We start from the raw sequence: 26,409 nt of genomic DNA, 5'->3' as shown, positions 1-26,409 counted from the left end.
AGATTCCTTAGTGCCCCTTACCCATTTAGCCCATTCCCCCTCCCAAAACCCTTCCAGTAAGCCTCAGTTTGTTCTCCATTATTTGCTTCTAATTCCCATGACCCTGGATCATATTGTTTAGATATTTTGGTATTCAAGAAAACAATCTCTACCAAGCAACACAATAATGTTTCCAGCAGCGGGAACACTTAGATTGAAACCAAGTAAGTATACAGAAAAAGATATTCTGGTGTTAGAAGTGATTGATCCATACTAACAGGGAACAAAATACTGCTGCTCTATTATTAGAACCAACAAGTATACTGATAGACCTTAGATGTTCCTTGCTTTGTACCACCATGCCCAGAAGCAGATGTTTACTCCTACTCTCATACCTCTCTGAAGGCAGGACTATCAAGAGCTTAAAATTTCATTGGGAAAAGACCTACATCCAGCTCAATGCTTTGCCAGAGTACATGGGTACTGTGAATGCTGTTAGCATTTAATCATATCTCCATAAAAGGAAACATAAGCTTTTGTAACGTGGTTTCTTTGTATCTGGTGATGTGGTTACAAAATCCTTGACAACCATAGGCACAGGAGAAAGGAATTCAGTAGACCAAGATAAACAAAAGTGTAAATTCAGATTCAGTCATTCACAAAAATAGGATTATATAGCTTTATAAGCCAAGTTACTCTATTGAAAAAATACTTCCAAATTCTATCATAATGGAGTTTGATAGCTCATAGCTTCATTTATTGTTTAATTACAGTAGGTCTTTTTTTTTTCAGTAAGGCTTAAACAGATATTAGAGTTGGAAAGAAGGAGAAAATTTTAATATGAGGTAGGGAACTTTTTATATTTTCAGATAAATGTGACCACAGAAACATGCTATCAAAGTACGAGAGCTATCTATACATGTAACTCCCTATTTCTCTTTTTTACAATTGAGCTCATACAGCAAGGGAGTACATTAAATAAACTGAGGACAGCAACAAGGACAGATTTTACTGTGTTACCACTAAGAAGCATGCCTACATCAAATAAACTAGGTAACCCAGTGTGGTCATGTGCAGTGAGTCAGGCACTGGAGGTTAGCTGTTCAGTGTCCTGTGATGCAATGAATTATTTGATGAGCCAGTAGGCCACCCATGGGCTCTGTCAAAGCAACTTGAGTGGTTCCCTAGCAGCAACCTGGACTTGAGTCACTAGACTATCACAGGACAGAAGACACACAGCAGTCTCAGTATCTATAGTCATTGGGAGCCAATATAAGGCCAAGTTAGCCAGTATGTACTCAAAGTCTAGCTACTAATGGACCCAGAGAAGTGTGATTACTAGTCACAAAGTTCCAGAAAAGGAATATCCAGAAAAAAAGGTAACTTCATGTTAGAGAGTCATGAAAACCAGCTTGTATATTCCATACCAGCATATTTCCCTGTGTAAGTGGAATATTTCATTTTGAAAAGTCCACATTTTTCTTCCACTATCTACATTCTCTTTTAAGATAACACAGGTACTTCGGCTTATTTTTTACAGCAGATAACCATGTAAATATTAAATGACTCCAAGTGTTAATTTATTGCAATATGTTAATTTTATTATATTAAGTCCAGAACTTTTTATAGTAGCAATCCATCATTTATAATCTACGAATAAAATACAAAGTAACAAGAGTAAGACTTGTTTTTAAGTTAGAAACTCAAATTTAGGAGAGGTCTTAAAAACAAATAGCTTTAATATTCTGAACTGATTTTCTCATAAATAGCAGCTCTGTATTTGTTTTGGTTGTTTTTTATTAAATCCTATATCTTGACAGAAATCTGCAATCAAAGCCACTTTGGAGAGACGATAGTATTGAGTTCAGAATACCTGTACGGTCTCCTAAATATAACCTATAAAAATAAGTTTCTTTTGAGAAAGAACACGTCCCTTAGACCATTTGCAAAATACAAGAAATAACATATTTTCAGTTGTTTTTGCTGTCACAAGGGGAAAAAAATAGCTAAACATATCTAAAGAGGCCCACAGTCTAATCTAGCAGTCTTTAATTATGTAGACTGCCATTTTTAAAGAGTCAGTAAGATGAAGGAAAAATATGCTTTGAAATAATATGGATCAGAGTCTAAATTGTGGGTCTAACCATTACTGCACTTCATTTTTCTGTGACGCACATTTGTTTTTCACATTTCACAATTCTTGAAGACAAGAAACATTCAGCCAGTCATGATGCAGTTGTCATTGCCTGTATATGAGTAAACACCAGAGGTTTGGGGCAAAGTAGCAAAACGTGTGTCTGTGACTGGGAAAACAAACTCGGACACAGTAGTAAAATACATTTTAATTCTAGAAGCAAGTGATTGTGAGTTAGTAGTGATAATGGAGTAGAACAGTTCTACCTACTTGCAAAGCCGGATTTAATTTTGATGCAAAAAGATTTAAATTATTTTATGGATTCCTTAAAAAAATGCTGTTCCACTAACTTTTCTGGTATGACAGAGCCGCAGAGGACTATGTGAGCAAAAAACGTGGTTTATTAGCATCAAAATGTTGATTCAGAAAAATCAGGTTCTGAATATGAACAAATATTAAGAATATCTTACCTAATCCATTGACCTATATTTTCCTTTTAAATATGTAAAACATATTTATATGAAGATATATATGCCAAATTAGGCATAAAGGAGATCCTTCAGTATGTATGAAATTTCAAGTCAGAAAAGAGTATTATGTCACAAAATAACTACTATCAACATTTTTAGTGGTATGTGAGAAAATGGTAGGTCTTCTAATCAATGCATCTTAAGTTGGATGAAATACAGTATTTGCGTTTTTTCCAATTTTTTTTAATCCTAAGCTTCAATTTCCTTATTCATAATATTTTCATTAAAATTAGAAGTACTCTATCTTAAAAAGTCTGTCCTATGATATACCTTCAATACTTAGTTATTACTGTAATTATTAATTAAAATCCCCACATTTCCCATTGAATAAATAGCAGGTAACCAAAAAGCAATTTTAAAAAAGATAATTAATTATGTGTCCTTTTTACTTGTATAATTACATAAATACAGCTGTTTATTATCCATATGGTAGTTCTTACAATAAAAACCATGATAAATAGACTCTAAAATGGTCCCCATTCCTATATGGTTGAATATCTCTTTTTCAGAAAAAATGATAAGAGCATCAAAATCCACCTATAAGTGGTCACATTTTTGGTGAGTAGGGTATAACTGGAGGGTCAAGGGTTTTTTTTTAAATACTAAGGCACTATTTTTGTCTGTTCTTTTAAAATAATTGCATTTATTTTCTTTGGATTGGCACTTATTTTCACGTATTCAATATGTAGAGTTGATTATGGTCTAAATCTTTTTTGCAATGAAAGGAGTCTCAACTTTTTCTTTATATAAATCTTTGGACTTCTCTTAGCAGCAAATTTCACCGTTGTGTTATAAACTTAGATAATCAAAATTCAATGGCAAAGTATGCGTCCAGAAAGACATATTCATTTTTAAAAACAAGTATGTTGTCATAGAACAGCATTCATAAAAGATGACAACTGGCAATCTGACAACATAACACTGTAGATGAAAACACCTTTTAAAAAGGGCAAGTTCCTCCAAGAAAAAATAGCTAGCAAAGAACGAGAAGATAATTATACATTACAGAATTGTCTAAGAAGAATTTATATTTCCATACTGGCTGTTTTAATAAATGAGGGATGAAAAGGATGAGCCAGTCATATTTAGGACCCTATAAAGAATAACATTAGTATTCTATATGAATCTGCAAATATTTAATTCCCATATATTTTTCCAAGAGCACTTTAATTGGGTCACACATGTTACTACTGAGCACTCCTTGGGCACGTTCAGAATCATCTGAAGACTAAGTTTCCGCTTAATATAGGTGTGAGTAAATCAATAAAACTGAGGATCTTATTAATATGTCATTTATACTCACTGGCTAGTAAGTCTTGATGACATTCAAATTATATATCAAAGGATTCTGAGTTGTCAAAATTTGTAACTTCAACATTTACACTGTTGAAGTCATTTAAACAATCATGAGTTAGAGCAGCAAACTGTCTCTGGTGTGAAGGAGTATTGTCACCACTTGCCCCCAATTCCCCAGTGAAAATACGAATCTACATTCTTGTTGTGCCAGTTGGCAGAGAATATGAAAATAACCCAGTGGCCTTTATTACACTTCAAGTTGGAAAACAGAGCCCGATGCCTTGGTAAGGAAGGGATGGAAAGAAATTAATACTAACAGATTTATTTTTTAATCTAAGAAATACATCCCATGCTTTTACATTCTTTTTTCAAAATGACACTTAGAGTTTCACTTTGGAAAAAACAAACGCCTGACAGGGAAATTGGAGAATTAGACGAATGAAGAATAACCGTCTACATGGTTTGTTTTATAATATTTTTTGTTCACTACTCTTTTTGAAGCTAGATGGGATTACAGGATAAATTCTATATATCTTATTTTTTTAATGTTTATTTAGTTTTAAAACAGCAAGAAAGTGGGGGAAGAGCAGAGACAGATACACAGAGAATCCCAAGCAAAGCCCAAAATAGGGCTTGAACCCACAAACCTTGAGATCATGACCTGAAATGAAATCAAGAGGAAGACGTTTAACCAACTGAGCCACCCAGGCACCCCTAATATCTTATTTTTAACTTAACATTTATATCGAAGAATTTTTCATGTTGTCAACTTCACAATCATTAATAGCGCAAAAGGACTCAAAAGTATATGTCATGTTTATTTATATTTATATTCCTTTTTTAACTCATAAATGACATTATCATACCTATACAAGTTTTGATATTTTTAAGCTGACACTCTATAATAGACAGAAGTATCATACAATTATTTAACTTTGTGTTAATAAGATTATTAATGAGACTGAATTTGACATACGTTTATAGGGAAGGGCTGTGGCCTTAGCTATTATTACCAAAGTAGAGATGTGGGCAAGGTACTGAACCTCTCTTAGTTTCAGTCTCTTCACCAATTCGATGGAAACCTATTTGTACTTCACATGGTTTTTGTGAAGCTTAAATTAGACTATGTGCAAACCCCAACATCTGGAAGCTAATTCATCTCCTGTTTAACCTACTATTTCCATTTAGAGTGAGTTCTCTTTGAGAATTGGCTGATCACAGAGAAATACTTTATGTATTTCTACGAGTTTTGCATATAATAATATTAATTATAGGTCATATCTGTAGCGAATGTTTTTCAATGTTAAACTTTTTATGTTTATGTAACAGTTTAAAATACATTTTTTTTATAACTTGAGAAAATATCCATTTGAAAATTTTGATAAAATTTGCTTTAACTTTATTCTAAATTTTGGCAGACTTAAAAATATAACCCTTTGATCATTAAGAAATTTAAATAAATTTATAAATTCAAGTAAAAAATTATCTTTTTTACTTAAATTTTAGTAAGTTAACATACAGTACAATACTGGTTTCAGAAGTAGAATTCAGTGATTCATGACTTACATTCAAAACCCAGGGCTCATCACAAGTACCTTCCTTAATACCCATCAACCACCTAACCCATCTCCCACTGCCTCTCTCTATCACCCGTCAATTTGTTTTCTATTGTGAAGAATCTCTTGTGGTCTGTTTCCCTCTCTCCTCTTTTTTACACCACCCCTTCCCATATATTCATCTCTTTCTTTCTTTCTTTCTTTCTTTCTTTCTTTCTTTCTTTCTTTCTTTCTTTCTTTCTTTCTTTCTTTCTTTCTTTCTCTTTTTCTCTTTCTTTCTCTCTCTCCCTTTCTTTCTTTTTGAGAGAGAGACAGAGAGCAGAGGGGAGGGGCAGAGACAAAGGGAAACACAGACTCCAAAGCAGGCTCCAGCCTCTGAGCTTACAGCACAGAGCCCGATGTGGGTCTCAAACTCATGAACCATGAGATCATGACCTGAGCCAAAGTCAGATGTTTAACTGACAGAGCCACCCAGGCACCCTGATCTGTTCTGTTTATTAAACTCTACTTATTAATGAGCTTATACAATATTTTTCTTTCTCTGATTGACTTCTTTCACTTAGCATAATACATTCTAGCTCCATCCATGTCACTGAAACTGGCAAGATTTCATTCTTCTTGATGGCTGAGTAATATTCCTGTGTGTGTGTGTGTGTGTGTGTGTGTGTGTGTATCTACACACACAATATTCCTGTGTGTGTGTGTGTAGATACACACACACACACACACACACACACACACACACATGACCTCTTCTTTATCCATTCATCAGTCAATAGACATTCAGGCTCTCTCCATAGTTTGGCTATTGTTGATAATGCTGCTATAAACACTGGGGTGCATGTACCCCTTCAAATCTCTATCTTTGTATCCTTTGGGTAAATACCTAATAGTGCAATTGCAGGGTCATAGAGTAGTTATATTTTTAGTTTTTTTGAGGAACTTCCATAATGTTCCCCAGAGTGGCTATACTACTTCGCATTCCCATCAACAGTGCAAGGGGGTTCGCCTGTTTTTTGCATCCTCGCCACAAGAAACCTGTTTCTCGTGTTATTAATTTTAGCCATTCTGACAGGGATGAGGTAACATCTCATCGTGGTTCTGATTTGTATTTCCCTGATGATAAGTGATGTTGAACATCTTTTCATGTGTCTGTTAGCCATTTGGATGTCTTCTTTAGAAAAGCCTCTATTCATGTCTTCTGCCTGTTTCTTAACTAGGTTCTTTGTTTTTTGGAAGTTGAGCTTGATAAGTTCTTCATAGATTTTGGATACTATCTCTTTATCAGATACGCTGTTTGCAAATATCTTCTCCCATCCCATAGCCTTCCTTTTAGTTTTGTTGACTGTTTCCTTCACAATGCAGAAGCTTTTTGTCTTGAAGTCCCAACAGTTCATGTTTGTTTTTGTTTCCCTTGCCTTCGGCAACATGTCAAGAAGTCACCTTCTCAAAAAGGTCAAAGAGGTTGCTGCCAGTGTTCTCTTGTAGGATTTTGATGGTTTCCTATCTCACATTTAGGTCTTTCATCCATTGTGAGTTTATTTTTGTGTATAGTGTAAAAAAGCCGTCCAGTTTCATTCTTCTTCATGTCACTCTTCAGTTTTCCCAATGCCATTTGTTTAAGAGACTGTCTTTTTTCCATTCGATATTCTTTCCTGCTTTGTCAAAGATTAGTTGACCATTTGATCGTGGGTCCATTTCTGGGTTTTCTATTCTGTTCCATTGATATATGTATCTATTGCTGTGCTAATACCATACTGTCTTGATGACTACAGCTTGGTAATATATCTTGAAATGTGGAATCGTGATGCCTCCAGTTTTGTTTTCTTTTCCAGGATTGCTTTGGCTATCCAGGGTCTTTTGTGGTTCAGTACAGATTTTAGGATTGTTTGTCGTAGCTCTGAGAAAAGTGAAGTGGTATTTTGACAGGGATTACATTAAATGTGTAGATTGCTTTGGGTAGTACAGACATTTTAACAATGTCCGTTCTTCTAATCCATGAGCATGGAATGTTTTTCCATTTCTCTGTGTTCTCTTCACTTTCTTTCATAGACATTCTATAGTTTTCAGGGTACAGATCTTTTAGCTCTTTAGTTAGGTTTATTCCTAGGTATCTTATTCTTTTTGGTGCCACTGCAAATAATATTGATTCTTTGATTTCTTTTTCTGCTTCTTCATGACTGGTGTATACAAATGCAACAGATTTCTGCACATTTCTATCCTGTGACTTTGATGAATTCATGTATTAGTTCTAGCAAATTTTTGATGGAGTTTTTTGGGTTTTCTACATAGAGTATCACATCATCTGCAAATAGTGAAAGTTTCACTTTTCCCTTGCCAATTTGTATGCTCTTTATTTCTTTTTGTTTTCGGATTCCTAAGGCTAAGACTTCCAATACTATGGTAAATAGTAATTGTGAGAATGGACATCCTTGTCTTGTCCCTGACTGTAGGGGAAAGGCTCTCAGTTTTTCCTGAGGATGATATTAGCTGTGGGTCTTTCATATATGGCCTTTACAAAATTGAGGTATGTCCCATCTATCGCTACTTCATTAAAGGTTTTTATCAAGAATGGATGCTGTATTTTGTCAAATGCTTGTTCTGCATCTATTGACAAGACTCTATGATTCTTATGCTTTCTTTTATTAAAGTACTGTGTCACAATGGTTTGTAAATACTGAATGGGCCCTGCAGCCCAGGAATAAGTCACACTTGATCATGGTGAATAATTCTTTCAATGTACTGTTGAATTCGATTTACTAGTGCCTTGCTGAGAATTTCTGCATCCGTGTTCATTAGGGATATCTATTTTTTGGAACAGCTTCAAAACAATAGGTATTAACTCTTCTTTAAATGTCTGGTAGAATTCCCCTGGGAAGCTATCTGGCCCAGGACTCCTATTTGTTGGGAGATATTTGATTATTCATTCAATTTCTTTCCTGGTTATGGGTCTGTTCAAATTTTCTATTTCTTCCTGTTTCATGAGTATCTTTGAATTTGTCCATTTCTTCCACATTACCCAGTTTGTTGGCATATAATTTTTCATAGTATTCTCTTGTAATTGTTTATATCTCTATGGTGCTGGTTGTGATCTCTCCTCTTTCCTTTGTTAATTTATCTATTTGGGTCCTTTCTCTTTTCTTTTTGCTAAGTATGGCTAGGGGTTATCAATTTGTTAATTCTTTCAAAGAACCAGTTCTTAGTTTCATTGATCTGTTCTCTTGGGTTTTTTTTGTTTGTTTCTATATTATTTCTTCTCTCATCTTTATTATATCCCTTCTTCTGCTAGCATTAGGCTTGTTCCTTTTCTAGGTCCTTTAGGTGTAAGGTTAAGTTATGTATTTGGGAGCTTTCTTACTTCTTGAAATAGGCCTGAATTACAATAAACTTCCCCCTTAGCACTGTCTTTGCTGCATCCCAAAGGTTTTGGACTGTCGTGTTTTCATTTTCATTTCCATGTATTTTGTAAGTATCTTCTTTAATTTCCTGGTTAACTCATTCACTCTTTAGTAGGATGTTCTTTAACATTTGAGATCTTTCCAAATTTTTTCTTGTGGCTGACTTCAAGTATCATAGCGTTGTGATCTGAAAATTAACGTTACCTGTAGAATTGGTATTTCTGGGGATGTTCTCTGGTCCCTTCTAGTCTTTGTTGCTTTTACTTCTTTGTTTCCTCCACTCAAAGAGCGCTGATTAAAATTTCTTTAGTGGTTTAGTGCTCATGAACTCCTTTCGTTTTTGTCTGGGAAACTCTTTATCTCTCCTTCTATTCTGAATGACAATCTTGCTGGATAAAGAATTCTTAGCTGCATATTTTTCCCATTCAGCACGTTAAATATTTTCTGCAACTCCCTTCTGGCCTGCTAGGTTTCAGTGGACAGATCTGCTGCTAACCTTATGTGTGTACCCTTGTAGGTTAAGCCCCATTTGTCCCTAGCTGCTTTCAGAATTCTTTATCTTTGTATTTTGCAAGTTTCGATACGATATGTTGTGGTGTTGACCTGTTTTTGATTTTGACGGGAGTTCTTTGTGCCTCTTGGACTTGAATGCCTGTTCCTTTCCCTACATTAGGAAAGTTCTCAGCTATAATTTGTGCAAATAAACCCTCCGCCCCTTTTCCCCAGCCTTTTTCTCCTGGCATTCCTATATATAGATATTGTTTTGTTTTATAGAATCACTGAGTTCCCTAAGTCTACCTTCATGATCTGCTAGTTTTCTTTCTCTCTTGTTTTCAGCTTCATTATTTTATAGAATTTTATTTTCTGTATCACCTATTCTGTTTCTTCAATCCTTGTTGTAACTATATCCGGTTCGTTTTACATCTCATTTGTAGCATTTTTTATTTCAGCCCGACTAGTTTTTAGGTCTTTGATCTCTACAGAAAGGATTTCGCTGGTGTCTTCTATGCTCTTTTCAAGCTTAGCTAGTAGTCTTATGACTGTTGTTCTAAATTCTTGTTCAGATGTATTGCTTCTATCTGTTTTGAACTAGTCCCTGGCAGTGATTTCTTCCTGACCTTTCTTTTGGTGGAGAAATCCTTCATCTTGTCATTTTGGCTAAGTTTCTTTCTTTTGCATGTTTTGAAAGCTTGTCATGTTTCCTGCACTTGAGAGTACTGCTATAGTAAAAAGGGATCATACACTGTCCAGGGTCTGTATTTCCATAAGTGTTTCTAGTATATGTTGTGTGCCCTCTGCTGTTGCATTTTGGCTACTCTTTTCCACTGGTCAGTCTTCTGCAGAGCTCCTCCTTGCTTGCAGTGGGGAGCGTTTGGATCTTTAATTAGGTGTGCTTTGATTTATTTGTTAAAATAAGCCTGGAAATAAAGGTGGGTGGGGGGAGGAAAAAAAAGAGACAAAAAAAGCCTGATCAAAAGAAAAAAAAGAGAGAGAGAAACGGAAAAGGAACAAAAAAAACAAGACAATAAAAAACCTGTAAGCCTGAATCCAAAGAAAAAGAAAAGATAAAATCTAAAAAGGAAAAGAAGAAGCCTGATCCAAAAAACAAGAGAAAAGGAAATGAAAAAGCAAATTATCAAACCAACAAAAAACCATAAGCTTGATTCCAAAGGAGGAAAAAAAGAAGAACAAGTAAGCCTGGTCCTATTTCCATCAGAACTGCAGATGTTGTTCTGAAGAACTCGATTATCAGTACACTTGGTGCACGTGGGGTGCTGCCTGAGCTGGTCTTCTGGAGGACAGGCCCGCTGCACTGACTCATCGTCAGTCAGACCCAGCCCAGTAAACATGCAGTTGCCAGGCACAGTGGGGTGGGTTTGGTGTAGGCGGGTCCCACTTCCACTGGGGGCCACTGTGTTGCTCTCTGAAGTCCCACCATATTGATACTGGGGGGAAAAGGCACCGCCCCTCCCCCCCCCCCCCGACAGGGGATCTCTTACCCCCTACTGTTCAGGAAGCCCTCAAAGAATAGTGAGAGCAGTCAGCATGCCCTATGCCACAGTCCTCCTGCATTTTATCTTTGGCACATGACTAGGATTTAAAACTCAAAATCTTAAATCATCTAGCACCACTTGGACTTGCTCCATTCCTCCAGAATAGAATGTCTCTTACCTGTTATGCGGTCACCTGACAACCATGAAGATCATTCTGCCAGTCCTCCCATCAGTTTCCTGGGAATTCCAAGTGATCTGACCTCAATACAGCTGTGTTTGAGGGGTGAGGAGAGCCCAGGGTCCCACTACTTCTCTGTCATCTTAACTCCCTCCCCCTCAAGCTAAGAATTTAAATTGTTTTGACTGGGTAGGAAGCTTTGTCATTTGGTTAACAAGTATCCCAGAGAACAACAGAAGAAGGATTCTCTTCTCCATTGATTTATGACTCTTTGAGTGATTCTAAGTTTCTTTTGTTGTTCCATCTCTCATCTTGTGCCAGTATCAACTTCCTTTACCATGGCATTGTAAAAAGACTAGCCTTGCCTCACCATTATGAGAAAAGTTTTTACTGGTTTCTGTAAGGAGTTTTATATGCTACTGATTCATTTTATAAGCATCAGTGACAGAAAAACATCAAACTAAATATAAGAATAGTAACTTCATTGACAGGAATTTTGCAAGAACATTCCTCAGGTTATTACTTAAAAAATTTTTATGTTACAGAAGCCAAGAGTGGGTCAGAGCAACCTACATAATAATAAGCTGGTATTTACTGAGAGCTTACTATAGATGAGCCAAGAATTACTGTAAATGCTTCACAAATATTATCATTTTTTTTCTTATCATCATCTGTAAAACATCTCCTCATGACCTATGAAGATGCTCAAAGAGCCAAAGGACACCACAGACAAACAACTGAAGGAAACCAGGAGAACGATGTCTCAAAAAATAGACAATCTGAAGAAAGAAAAAATATAAAAAAGAATCAAATAGAAATTTTATAGGTGAAAAGTACAATAAGTGTAATATCCTATGAGGAAACTGATACACAGAGAGCCAAGGTTACACATCTGGTAGGACGTAACGCCAAAATTCGAATGTGGGTAGAACTCATGGTCTACCTGTCCCGTCAACCTGAGTGCACATCAGAGTCCACTGACTATCAGGTTTGCTTTGATTCCATAACCTGCACTGGCCAACCCCAAAGCTAGACATTTATACTGGGAAAAGAATGCTCCCTTAAAGCCTCATCCTAGTGAAGAATTCTAATAGCTACTTAAGAGACTGGAAAAGACTTAGACTACAAATAGAAACAGGACATTCAGTATAAGAAAAAGAGAACGATTTTGCCTGAAATATTATTCCAGAAGATTTTACAACCCACTATTAGCACACTATAGGCATGCAAATCTCTCAAGAAACTACTTTTGAGAATTTAAGAATATTATGAAAAGCCATTAGACATTGTGTACTTACACACCGAAAACTCAGATTCATTCACCCAAATATATTCCAGTTCAACAAATCTATCATTTGAAAAACAGAACTATAGAGCAAGATCTATACAATCAACTTTATAAATTATACCAGCCTCAATTAGGGAAATGCATAAGTGAATAACCAAAGGATGGAAACTTAAATGAGAAAATAAAGACATTAACTTCTAGATATGGCAAATTTTAAAACACTATGTGTATAAATGTTACCAAAAAATATATATAAGACATTAATAGTGCTAAACTTTGGATGGTAACCTTGTAACCAATGGATCTTTTATACTTGTGGATATTTAAGTATTTCCACAGTAGGTGTTCTAATAATTTTGTATTTATTCAAATATAAAATAGAAAAAGCAGACAACAAGACATGTTCAAAATTATGTTAATTTGGGGGGCAAAATGTTAGCCTATAAAAGTTAATATTAGATAGTTACATTATTTGGTCATATTTATTTTCTTTTGCCTGTACTTCTTCAGCCAGCATGCATTGTTTTTACAACCAGAATAAACTTTTAGAATATTATGTTCTACGTGATGTCCATAACATTGCCAAGATGATTTAAAAGGAAGTACAATGTGAAAACGTGTTGTTTTCTTTCTGATTAGAAAGCTAATCCTTGACGATCCCCAGACCCAGCACTGAGTGGGCCAGATCTCTGAGTTATCAGGCAGGTTTTTGTCAATTGCAGCTACTGCGGTATTTCCAACTCTCAGCACAGTCTGCTACAAGTAAACTCTTCAAAGTTGTCTGTTAAATTAATTCCACACATTCAATCTATGCCAACAGAAGGTTTAGTCCTGATCACTAAGCACTATCTCACTCCTTAAGTTGGCCATTTTGATGTCCTCTTTGGAGAAATGTCTATTTAGTACTTCTGCCCAATTTTTATTTCGATTATTTATTGTTTTTGAGTTACATGACTCCTTTATATATTTTGGATGTTAGTCCCTTTTCTAATACAAGATTTGCAAACATTTTCTCCTATTCTATAGGTTGTCTTTTCATGGTGGTGTTTAATTTGCTGCGCAAAAGTTTTAAATTTACTGTAGTCCCATTTATTTTTTCTTTTGTTGTTTGTGCTTTTAGCATCATGCCCAAAAAAAATTATTGCCAAAATCAGTATGAATGAACTTCTTTCTTATATTTTTTAGTTTTATGGTATCGGGATGTAAGTTTAAATCTTCGATCCATTTTAATTTTTGTGAGTGGTATGAGATAAGGGTCCAATTTCACGTTCTACATGTGTTTCTCCAGTTTTCTCAATGCATTTACTGAAGAGACTATGCTTTCCCCATTGGATGCTCTTGACTCCCTTGTCAAATAGATGACTGTATATGCTGGGCTTTAATCCTAGGTTCCCTCTTCTGTTCCACTGGTAAGTGTGTCTACTTTTGTGCTAGCATCACACTGTGTTTGGTACTATGGCTTTATAGTACAGTTTGAAATCTGGAAGTGTAATACCTCTAGCTTTGTTCTTTTTTCTCAGAATTGCTTGGACTATTTGGGGTCTTTTGTGGTTCCATACAAATCTTTGGATTGGTTCCAGTTTGGTGAAGAATATCTTTGGTATTTTGATGGGGACTGAACTAAATATGTAGACAGTTTTGAGTAATATAGCCACTTTAATTATATTCATTCTTATGATCCATAAACATGGGATGTTTTTCCATTTATTTAGGTCTTCAATTTCTTTCAGCAAAGTTTTATACTTTTCATTGTACTAATCTTTCACTTATTTTGTTAAATTCATTCATATGTATTTTATTGTTTTTGATGCTATCATGAATGGGGTGGTTTTCTTTCTTTTACAGATGCTTCATTATTCGTGTAAAGGAATGCAATCGATTTCTGTATATTGGTTTTGTATCCTGACACTTTACAGAAATTGATTAATTACAATAGTTTATTGCCTGATTCTTTTGAGATTTTCTGTATATTGGATCATATCAGCAAATAAGGACAATTTTTCTTCTTTCTGATTTGGATGCCTTTTATATCTTTATCTTGCCAAATTGCTCTAGCTAGGACTTTCAGCACTATATTGAATAGGAATACTGAGAGTGGGCATTCTTGCTTTGTTACTGATCTGAGAGAAAATACTTTCAATTTCTCTCCGTTAAGTTTAATGTTATCTATGGCTTTGTCACAAATGTACTTTATTATGTTGAGGGGCATTCCCCCTATAACCACTCTATTAAGGGTTTTTTATCAGGGAAAGGTATTTTGTGAAATGATTTTCCTGTAACTATTGAAATAATCATGTGAGGGGGGGAGGGGGAGGGGGGGAGGGGGGAGGGGGAGGGGGAGGGGGGAGGGGGAGGGGGAGGGGGAGAGGGGGAGAGGGGGAGAGGGGGAGAGGGGGGAGGGGGAGGGGGGGAGGGGGAGAGAGGGGGGAGGGGGAGAGAGGGGGGGACGGAGAGAGGGGGGGGACGGAGAGAGAGGGGGAGAGGGAGAGAGGGGGAGAGGGGGAGAGGGGGAGAGGGGGAGAGGGAGAGAGACGGGGAGAGGGAGAGAGAGGGGGAGAGGGAGAGAGAGGGGGAGAGGGAGAGAGAGGGGGAGAGGGAGGGAGAGGGGGAGAGGGAGGGGGAGAGGGAGGAGAGAGGGGGAGAGAGGGGGGAGAGGGGGGAGAGGGGGGAGAGACGGGGGAGAGACGGGGGGAGAGACGGGGGGAGAGACGGGGGGAGAGACGGGGGGAGAGACGGGGGGAGAGACGGGGGGAGAGACGGGGGGAGAGACGGGGGGAGAGACGGGGGGAGAGAGGGGGAGACGGAGGGGGAGACGGAGGGGGAGACGGAGGGGGAGACGGAGGGGGAGACGGAGGGGGAGACGGAGGGGGAGACGGAGGGGGAGACGGAGGGGGAGACGGAGGGGGAGACGGAGGGGGAGAGAGGAACAGAGACAACCCCAAGCAGGCTCCATGCAAGTGTGGATCCTGACACAGGGCTCAGTCAGATGGCACTGTGAGTTCATGATCTAAGCTAAAATCAAGAGTCAGATACTCAACGACTGAGCCACCCAGGTGCCCCTCCTTTATTTTTAATTTTTTTTTAAATATTTGTAATGTGTATTATTTATTTTTGAGAGAGAGGGAGACTGAGAGACACATTGCGAGTGGGGGAGGGGCAGAGAGAGAGATACAGAATCCAAAGCAGGCTCCAGGCTCTGAGCTGTCAACACAGAGCCCCATGTAGGGTTCTAACCCACCAACCACAAGATCATGACCTGAGGCCAAACCAGAGGCTTAACCAACTGAGCCACTCAGGCGCCCCGCCGCTAATATACTATTTTTAAAAAAGAGTTAAAGAGTCAAAATATTCTAATTCTGACTACTAATCACTTTAATCAAAGTTTTGTGTGCCTCTGTCGTATTTCAGCTTACAGGGCTCCTTTCAACATTTGTTCAAAGGCAGGTCTAGTAATGGTGAACTCCTCAGCTTGTTTTTGGTTTTGTTTTGTTTTTGTCTGGTAAAGCCTTTATTTCTCCTTCATATGTGAAGGATAACTTTGCCAAATAGAATATTCTTGGCTAGCAGTTTTGATCTTTTAATACTTTTAATACTTTTAAGATATCATTCTATTCCCTCCTGGCCTCTAGGGTTTTGGTCCAGAAACCTGCTAATAGGCACACCCTTGTAGGTCGAGAAACCTGCTAATAGGCACACCTTTGTAGGTTACTGTCTTTTTTTCCTAGGCTGATTTTAAAATTATTTATCTTTGAATTTTGACAGTTATAGTGTAAAAGTCTTTTTACATTGAGACAATAAGGTGTTCCATTAGCCTCATGGACTTACATATCTTCTCCTTACGTATCTTCTATCTTCTTAGAATTAGGAATTCTAATGTTCCTTCACTTTTAAAAAATCTTAGTTCTCAGGGTGCCTGGGTGGCTCAGTCGGTTGAGTGTCCAACTTCAGCTCAAGTCATGGTCTCATCGCCCGTGAGTTTGAGCCCCACGTCAGGTTCTGTGCTGACAGCTCATAGCCTGGAGTCTGTTTCAGATTCTGTGTCCCCCTCGCTCTCTGCCCCTCCCCCACTTGTATTCTGTCTCTCTCTGAAAAATAAACATTTAAAAATATTTTTTTTTAAATCTTAGTTCTCCCCTTTTTCACTTCAACTATTTTTCTGTTTCTATGCTTGAGCTTGCTATCTTTCTTCCATATGATCTGCTCTATTTCCAATGCATTCTAACACATTCTTTATCTCATTTATCAAGTTCTTCAGCTGTCGAGTTTGTTTAGTTCTTTCTTAGGATTTTAATCTCTTTGGTAAAATACTCCTTCTGTTCATCAGTTTTATTCCTGAGATCACTGTATTGCCTTTATGACTTTCCTTGCATCTCGTTAATTTTTTTCTTAACAACAATTTTACATTTTTTTATGTTAGAGCATAATATTCTGTGTCTTTGGGTTCAACTGCTGGAAATTTTATTTTTGTGATACCGTATTATGATTTTTCATGGTATTTGATGAGAAGTGCCTCTGCCACTGCATTTCAAGAAGCAAACACCTTTCTTACTTAGTCAAGTTTTTGTTTACTTTGATTCTAACAGTTCAACAAGTTGGTAGTGAAGAGCCTTCCTTTTGTTTTCCAGAAGGTGACCTATCACAGAAGTCTCTGCTTCCTCTTACTGAGTGGACAGTACATACACACATTTAAAAGAAAAAAAAAGGGGGGAGGACATGATGGCAGAGTGGGGGAGGTATGTGTACCAATGGCTTGAGGCATTGGCTGTTCCCAAGGCCCATTAGCGTGTACCCTCAGGTGGGAAAGGGGGTCCCTAAGAACTATGGCTCATCCTTTTGCCTCCCAGAGCAGACAGCAGGAGATGCCCTTCTGCAGTCTTCTCTGTCTACTTCCCTTTCCTTTCCTTCCCCCTCCTTACTATGGTCTCCAGCAGCAACTGCAGCACCTGCAGTCAGGCAGGCCCCCACTCAGTGCCTTTCCTCTACACCTCCTTGTGTAGTTGTGTCAGTTCACTGCCTTTTCTGTCATCACTGCCTCTGCTGCTCCTAATTCCACCACCTCTGCCACAGTCCAGTCCACTCTCTAGTAAGTGCACAGATGGATGAATCTCTCAGGTGTCTCGGGAGGCTGTACAGAGACACTTTTTTTTTCCAGTTAGGGATTTCCATATAAATCAAATGGGAGAGAAAAAATTAATGAAAAGCCCAGGACCAGATGGCTTCCCTAGAGAATTCTACAAAACATTTAAAGAGGAATTAACATCAATCCTTGAAAAACTTAAAGGGAATATAACACTTCAAAAATCATTTTACTAGGCCAACGTTACCCTGATACCAAAGTCAAACCAAGATACTATAAGAAAAAGATAACTACAATATCCCTGATGAATAATGACACAAAAATCTTCAATAAAATACTAGAAAACTCAATTCAACCACACATCGAAAGTATTAATCACCGTGAACAAGAGGAATTTATTTCTTGAATAAATTACCACTTCTTTTCAACACAGTGATGGAAGTTCTAGCCCAAATAATTAGGCAATAAAAGGAATAAATGGATCTAAATCAGAAAGGAAGAAGTAAAATTATTTGTGTTCACAGAGGACATGATATTGTGTATGTAGAATATCCTAAAGATTACACACACACACACACACACACACAGTTAAAACTAATTCCCAAACACATACAAAAATTAATTGCATTTCTACACACTAACAACAAACAATTTATGGAAGAATTTTTTGTTTAAATTCCATTAGTAGTGCCAATACAATACTTAAGAATGAACTTAACCAAGAAGATGAAAGACCAGTATGTTGAAAACTAAAAAAAAAACATTACTGAAAGTCATTAAATACACAAATAAATGGAAAGATATTCACATTATGGATCAGAAGACTTAATATTGTTAAATTATCCACACTACCCAAAATGATCTACACATTCAATGCAACTATCAAAACTTTATGGCATCTTTTTGCAGAAGCTGAAAAAATTCTAAAATTCATATGGAACCACAAAAGACCATGAATAGCCAAGAAAATTAAAAAAAAAAAAACTCTTAAGAAAAACAAAACTGGAAACCTCACACATCCTAATTTCAAAATGTACTACACAGCTATGGTAATCAAAACAGAATGGTACTGGCATTAAAAAAAACCACACTGATCAATAGAACAGAATAGAAAGTCCAGAAATAAATTCTCACATTTATGGTTAAACGATCATTGAGAAGTGTGACAAACTATACATGGAAAAAGGATAGTCTATTCTACAAATGGTGATGGAGAACTTAGATATCTACATGCAAAAGAATGAAATTGGACCCTTGTCTTACACCATATACAAAAATTAGCTCAAAATCATTTATAGACTTAAACATAAGACCTGACACTACAAAACTTCTGTAAGAAAACAGAGAAACACCTGCAGGACACTGAATTTGGCAACAATTTCTTGTAAATGACACCAAAAACACAGGCCACAAAACAAAAATACATAAATGGAATAGATCAAACTTAACTTCTGTGCAACAAAAGAAATAATCAGCAGAATGAAAAGTAACCTGTGGAACTATAGAAAATATTTGCAATCATATGTTAATATGCTGTTTTATATCTAGAATATATAAAAATTTCATATAAATTAACATAAACCCACAAATTATCCAATTTGAAAATAGGCAAAGGACTTGAACAGACATTTTTCCAAAGAAGGTATCAAAATGACCACCATGCATATGAAAAGATGTTTGGTATCCCTGATCACCAGGAAAACACAACCACAATTACGTATCACCTAACACCCAATAGGATGGCTGCTGTCAAAAAATAAATAAGTAAATAAATAAATAAACAAACAAACAAACAAACAACCATTGGCAAGGTAGTGGAGAATTTAAAATTACTGTTGATGGGGGTGTAATACTGTGCAACTCTTATGGAAAATAGTACGGAGGTTCCCCAAAATATTAAAAATGGAACTATCATAAGATCTAGCAACTCCATTCCTCAATTAAAAACAGGATCTGAGATATTTGCACACCCACGTTTATTGCAGCCTTATCCACAACAGCCAAGACATAGAAGCAAACCAAATGTCCATCAACAAATGAATAATAAGATGTAGTATGTACATCCAATGAAATATTATTCAGCCTTGAAACACAAGGAAATCTTATCATATGTTACAACATGAATAAACCTTGAGGACACTTGCCGAGTAAAAGCAACCAATTCCAAGAAAACTAACACTACATGATTCCACTTACATGAAATATCTAAAAGAGTCAAACCCTTAGAAACAGAAAAGTAGAACGGTGTTTGCCAGGGACTGTAGGGGAAAGAAAAAAAAACAAAGTTGCTATATACATATAGAATTTCAGTTTTACAAGATGACAAATTTATAGAGATTTGCTACACAACAATGGGCGTAATTAACACTAGTGTACTTTGTACTTAAAAATGGTTAAGATGATAAATTTTATGTGTTTTACCACAAAAAAATAATTTTAAAAATTGTAGTAAAAGCCCGAGACAGTATAATTAGGCCAGAAAAAAAGACATAATAAATGGAAATAAAAATATATATATCATTATTTGAGATACATAATTCTGTTATAAACCAAAAATAATCTAGAGAAAAAATATTAAAAAAATACTTGATAAATTCTTTAATTATTTGATGCAGTCGTCTTTATTAAAAAAGGTCTATTTGCTACCTAGAAATAACCCTAAGAAAATTAGACAAGAACTTTCTACCAACAGATTATAAAATTTTGCATAAGATATTAAAAGATTAAAACTGGAGAGGAAATTTCATGTGTGAAAATCAGACACTGTAAAAAATATATTTGTTCAACTCAAACTGACTTACGCATTTACTGTAACTTGATTAAAACAATATAATACAATCCTTTAGTTACTCATAACTTGAAAATTTGAAAGACCTCACATCCACTAATAACCAAAGTACTCCCAAAGAAGTATTATCAAGGCTTACTATAAAGCTAAGAGTAATTTACATAAAGCTCTCCAAACAGATCTAACCTATATGGAAACTTAATATATAACATTTGTAGATTAGTGAGAAGGGAAGAACTTTTCAATATTTAGTGTTAGGACAACTGGTTATCCATACAGGATAAACAACGGCAATGGTAATTGAATTCTCTCATCAAGTATTTAAACAAGAAATATGAAATAAATGTGTGAAACTATTAGAATGTTTTATAGCCTTGGTACAGGGAAGGATTTCCTAAACAAAACACAGAAAATAATGATATTAACAACTCAAAAAATTCACCACTGCAAAATCAAGAAAGACATACATTCATTAAAGGACACCTTTTAAAAATGAAAAGACAAACCACAAATTAGGAAAAGATACTCGCAAATAAAATATCAACAAAGAGTTAATAATAAGATTACATGAAGTTTTTCACCATATCAGTGAACAGAAGATTATCTAATAAAAGATGAGCCAAGAGATAAGAATGGGCATTTCCACAGAAGAGGAAACACAAGTGGTCAGTAAGCATATGAATGTATGTTCACTTCTCATTAGTAGGGGAAATACAAGTTAAAACCACAATGAATAATGAGATACAATTTTACACTAAATAGATAAAACCAATGAACAATACCAAATATTGGTGAGAATGGGGAGTGCACTAAAAATGATCACAACACAGTCTGTGGCCATGTAAATTTATACAGCAAACTGTGCATACAGTGGGTGGATGTGGACTGTCAACTTAGCTAAACTGGATTATGTTTCGCAACATTGCCTCCACGCAAGGTTGCAAGTTAATGCAGGCCACGAGAGCTAATTTATGCAAGACCGGTGGACAGAAGTAAAGCAGTAGCTATGTTCTTCATGCTTGAAAGTTCAGAATACCCAGCACTGATGCAGTTTGCACACACTGTCACTATCTGCCGACTCACCAGGGTACTGTGAGGCACCAGCGAGTCCACAGCTCCTGTGGCTTCTCCGGGTCCTGTAGGATCCTTACTGGGCCACGTGGTTTTTAGTCCTCTGAAGAACACCATGTGCTCCTAGAAGATCTTCTCATCACCAAAGTTGTAGGCCTAGAAACAGAGTAAGGTTTTACTTTGTCCTCATGGGTCCCGGTTTGTCCATTCTCTACCCTATTTACTATCATCTTCTCTTTCTGACTGCCAGCCCTGTTGACCTTATACCAGACACAAAACAGCTTCATAAAGACTGTTTAACCAGCTCCCACAAATGCGTAAGGTCAATTTCTTAAATAAATGTTTTCTATACATATCACTCAAAAGATTCTACTCTTTTGATTTAACTTTGTGATTATGAAATGAAGAAAATAAAACAAGCTGTATGTAGCAAGTAATGGTTTAATATTTCATCGACAATGAAAAATATACTGACTTTACCTTCTTTTTCTGATACATTTATTTAAGGAGAAAATAATGCACAAAATTCACCCTTTCTTTAAAATATATTCTTTTGCCTAAGAGCTTTCTTTCTATTAAACTTTACTCAGGGTTAAATTTATCACTGATGGCAAGCATAATTCATAATAATGTATGGTGCTCACTCCCAGAAAAGTGAATGTCATCAACAGGGATGAAGTATCCAGAGAGTGTGGGGCAGATTTAGGTGTCACCTATCAGAGCATTTGTGCAAAGAACTAATTTGAGGAACAGCATCCTATGAAGAAATCAAAGCCAGGCAGAAAATCCAATACCCAAGGCAATCTAAAGGGGTTAAAGAGAATAGAACATAAGCCAACAAAGGTATTGAAAAGGAGGGAGGAATGAAAAATAAATTTGTAAATTTGAAGGTGAGAGGTACAGGCTGGAAGAACCCTCTGAGCAAAGGGAGGCAGCTATAGCTGGTAATTTCTCTAATGGCCTCTGGTGAGGGCAATAAAACAAGAATTTACTGTAATCGTTACTTGTTTTCTTCACATAAAGCACCTTTATTCTTTACAGACACCACAGAAGATTTTTTGGGAGCCAAGAACACGTTGACCTGAGGAAGGCATTACAAATACACCATTTATAAACTTAAATAATATAGTTCAGTTAAACTATTGATGCCAACATGTAAACCTTATATATCTGGAATGAAGTATTTGGATCATTGTTTTAGTTACCATAGTATTTGCCATTATGCTATAGAGACATCCATTAATAAACGATTAGCTGATTATAATTGTTATAATGTAAGGAAATATTATTTAGCACTGGTAAAATGAAAGTAATAAAATGAATTTCTAATTCCAATAAATTTTGAAATATTTCTAAAGAAATAAATACTATTCCAACTCTTAGAAAGAAAGAAATTGGGGGGCCATAACGAGCAAAAAAATGTCTTGACACCATATTCAGATTTAAGTTTCTCTTTTTTTCAAATGTTCAACTTTTTCTTTCAAGTTTTTCTATCTACATTCACTGTGTTTTGATGCAAAAATCTGTTCCTAATCAAAATTCTGCATTGTATTTTAAATTTAATCAAGAACTACTCGTCTTACTTCTGTGATAGCTTTATATAAACAGAGATACCTTTATTTATTCCTAATTTTAAGGACTCTGCACAGTCCAATACTAAATTATTAGAACTATGATAGCAAAATGACACTAAGTTACCTCAAATTTTTGTGATTATAAAATGTCTCAATGGCAGGCATGATATCCAAAAGTATGTAAACAGTTTCCTATAAAAACCATTATTTCAAAATGCTGTTTCCAATGATGAATGTTCACATCCTCCAGTTTATAATTCCACAGTCATCACTAAACAAACCTTTGAATGTAAGAGAAAGGTACTGTCCATTTTGGTGAAGAGATTTAACCAGAAGCTCAACTTTAAAAAGAGAGAAGTATAAATTTTTCTTCAATACTACGGGGAGATAATTTGTTGTAACTGGGAAATAAATACCTGCTAACCTTGGGCTTAGGAATTTTCACAAGCATTTGTGACTCATAGCTTCTCAAAATCCCAAAGGTTCTCTAATAAAAAGTTGTGGGTTTTGGTTGTACTATAATGTTAATCAAGATCAAATTAACCATCTGTGACTTATAATAAAGTAGTCCTGGTGTCTATCACTTTCTTTTCTAAACAGTTTATCAGTGGGGTTTTACAATGGATTAAATTCCTGACTTTCACAGCAAAACTTCTCAAGTCTTGACTCCTGCAATTTAAATGACAAGTAAAAATCAATACAAGTGCTTTTGTTAATAGTCTCAAAATGAGAAAACCAGGGTATCTGGAATAGAAACACAAGAACCCAAGGTTTAACAGTACTAATTTTTAGTTTCCAACTTCTTAGGGCTTCTGAATTATCACTGTCCTCAAACCATCCTCTTACCTCATAAACCACCCTGTTTCTTGAATTATGAACCAAATTTACAACGATCTGAGAACATGTGCACTGCAAAATTGTTTAGCTCCCTAACTTTTTCATCCCACAAAAACTGAAACGCAAGACAGTGCAACTAATTCATTTTCAAGACTTTAAACGCTGCTATAACTCAAGAAGTATAAATGTTACAGAATTTCATAGATATCTGAACTGCATCATGTATTTAAATACTCTCACTTTCTCCATGAGGGAACCAAAGACCCCCAAAAGGTAAAGACTGGGCCCCAAGTTATAGACCCAAAAAGAAAATTTTAACCAGAACATAAATACATGACTGCAAGCTCACATTATTGTCCAGCTGGTCCTACAAGCACAGAAAGATGACTTAATTCAATCCCTTTATTGTATAGATGAGCACACGGGATTACAATGGTTACCAGGTTTGCTTAATGGGGGAAGGTTATTCACGGAGTTTGTCAAATGGAAGAGCTGAAACCCTGGAAATGCTTTCTAAGCTTCCACACGTAAGGAGAAAGCACTGCCTTAATCTGTATTCCTTGAGGAATCTCTTTTCTGGCAGTTACTATTACTTTTCTACACTCTGAGGCCCACATAATAAACTCATAGCTTTGTTTCAAAACAACTATTTTCAAAGGCCATTTTCCAATATCAAAATAGTAATGCAGGCAGCCAAAACCTACTCACGGGAACAGGTACTTCATACCAGGCGCTCTTCTACGGACAAGGCTAAAACAAAGCCTGAAAGCATCGCCTATTCTAGAAAAGGGAGACGGGATGACCTGAAACCTAACGGCCAAGCAATAGAGCGAATAAATACACACAATCATTTCAAGTACTCATACATGCTGGGCCTAAAATTCTAAACCCAAATGTTGAGGGAGACTTTTTTCTAATCGGAATGATTTCACAGCTGTAAAATGCTTCGCTGAGAAGTGGCCCGATAAACGGGGAGTTTGGGGAAGGGGGATTTCTCTAACAATTCATACTGACCACTGAAAATTGCTAGAGGGGCCATATGGTTTGAGAGAGAGAGAGAGAGAGAGAGAGAGAGAGAGAGAGAGAGAGAGAGAGAGAGAGAGAGAGAGAGTATGTTGTGTTTTGTGGGGTGTTTTGTCATTGGTTTTTTTTTTTTGTTTTTTTTTTTAGAAATCGTGTACTTTTCTTCAACCTCATTTCTATTTTCTGTTTTAAGAGTCCGTGGAAAAACAGCATAAGATACTAGCCGGCCGTCCCTACCCGTGCAGAGGCCCCCGCAGGGGGAGCTGCAAACCCGCCCCCCCGGCCCCGGGCCGGAGCAGGGCACTGCTTACTGGGCACAGACGGGAACCGCCTACCTTCAGGCCAGTCTGCAACCTAAGGTTGAGCAGCAGGAACCTCGGGAACTGGAGCAGTCCACCTACCCGACCTTCCTCCTCGGTCACAGCCTTTGCAGCAGCAGCTGGTTCTTGCTTCTCAATCTCCCCAACACGTCTGCAGAAATAGGGATCAGCTGTGATTTCCCGTTGGTGTTCCCGCGAGATGTGGAGCACGCAGGTGCAGAAACTCCCTGCCCGGCTGCCCCTCATCAAGGCCACTGAGTGAGCTTCCTTTGCTAACAAGTTGCAGGGGGTGGCAATGGCAATGACCACGCAGCGCAGAGGAGAGTTGGTATCACACAGAGCAATGACAGGCTGATTAATTTAGGAGAGGCTAGTGGTCAGCCCTGGGATCAGTAACTACCGGAAGTCTCGGCTCTCTGAAGGCTCCTGGATGAGGGTACTGAAGGTTCCAGAAGTAAATTGCCTGGATCGAGCTAGAGAAGGTTCCAGCAGTAGGAGCGTCCATAGGGCAGCAGCCAAATGCAGCACAGCTCACCAACCAGTATCCCTAAAGCATATGACGCTGACATCAGCTGGGGTTTCAATGGCAACAATGTTGCCTCCCTGCAGAAGCTTCTCCCAGGTTCTCTTCAGATTTGTCATGTAGATGCTATCAATTTTCCTTTTGTAGAGTAGGTACCATCTAAATGGATTCCTGATGCAAGTGATTTGAAAATATTCTTGGGACACCTGGGTGGCGCAGTCGGTTAAGCTTCCGACTTCAGCCAGGTCACGATCTCGCGGTCCGTGAGTTCGAGCCCCGCGTCAGGCTCTGGGCTGATGGCTCAGAGCATGGAGCCTGTTTCCGATTCTGTGTCTCCCTCTCTCTCTGCCCCTCCCCCGTTCATGCTCTGTCTCTCTCTGTCCCAAAAAATAAATAAACGTTGAAAAAAATTAAAAAAAAAAAAAGGAAAGAAAATATTCTTTGCCATCATTTGCAGGACATCAAGGACACTGGACATGAAAAATTTTCCTGCAAGTTACCACAGGAATTCAGGACAACAATTTATGGACTCTTCCCTGGTAGCACAGATTGGTCAGTTCATTTTTTTAAGCACCAAAGTGTTACCAGCAGCATAGGAGCCAATGAAATAAGAATAGGAGAAAAATAACCTTAACTTAAAGCAGAACATCCCCTCTTGCTCACTCTCCCTTTCTGTCTCTCTTGTCTCTTGCACACACACACCAATCAGCAAACAAGCAAAGGAAAGTAAATGTAACGTGAAGAAACTCAACCCACAAGAAATGCTATAAGAAGCCTTGATTGTCATTAATCTGATACTAATGAGAATATCTCATTTCAAAGAAAATGTTTTAGTATTTTAGT

The 26,409-nt window shown here is 37.0% G+C and overlaps 1 long non-coding RNA gene across 9 annotated transcripts in view; it reads right to left on the bottom strand.

Moving 5' to 3' along the window:
* The window catches only part of LOC111560024, a 319,103-nt gene extending 293,256 nt beyond the window's left edge, over positions 1–25,847 (bottom strand). For 2 of the 9 annotated variants that reach the window (XR_006596340.1, XR_006596338.1), the window contains exons 1-2: positions 25,059–25,843; positions 21,302–21,445 (exon numbers count right to left, since the gene is read on the bottom strand). This is a non-coding gene — a long non-coding RNA (uncharacterized LOC111560024). Of the gene's footprint in view, positions 1–21,301; positions 21,446–25,058 lie in introns of all 9 variants that reach the window. The other 7 variants (XR_006596342.1, XR_006596343.1, XR_006596345.1 and 4 more) reach the window with 5 other exon arrangements.
* Positions 25,848–26,409: the final 562 nt, after the last annotated feature.

This window comes from Felis catus, chromosome B1, assembly GCF_018350175.1.
Source record: "Felis catus isolate Fca126 chromosome B1, F.catus_Fca126_mat1.0, whole genome shotgun sequence".
Taxonomy (NCBI): Eukaryota; Metazoa; Chordata; class Mammalia; order Carnivora; family Felidae; genus Felis; species Felis catus.
This window is presented reverse-complemented; position numbering and strand designations above follow the sequence as displayed.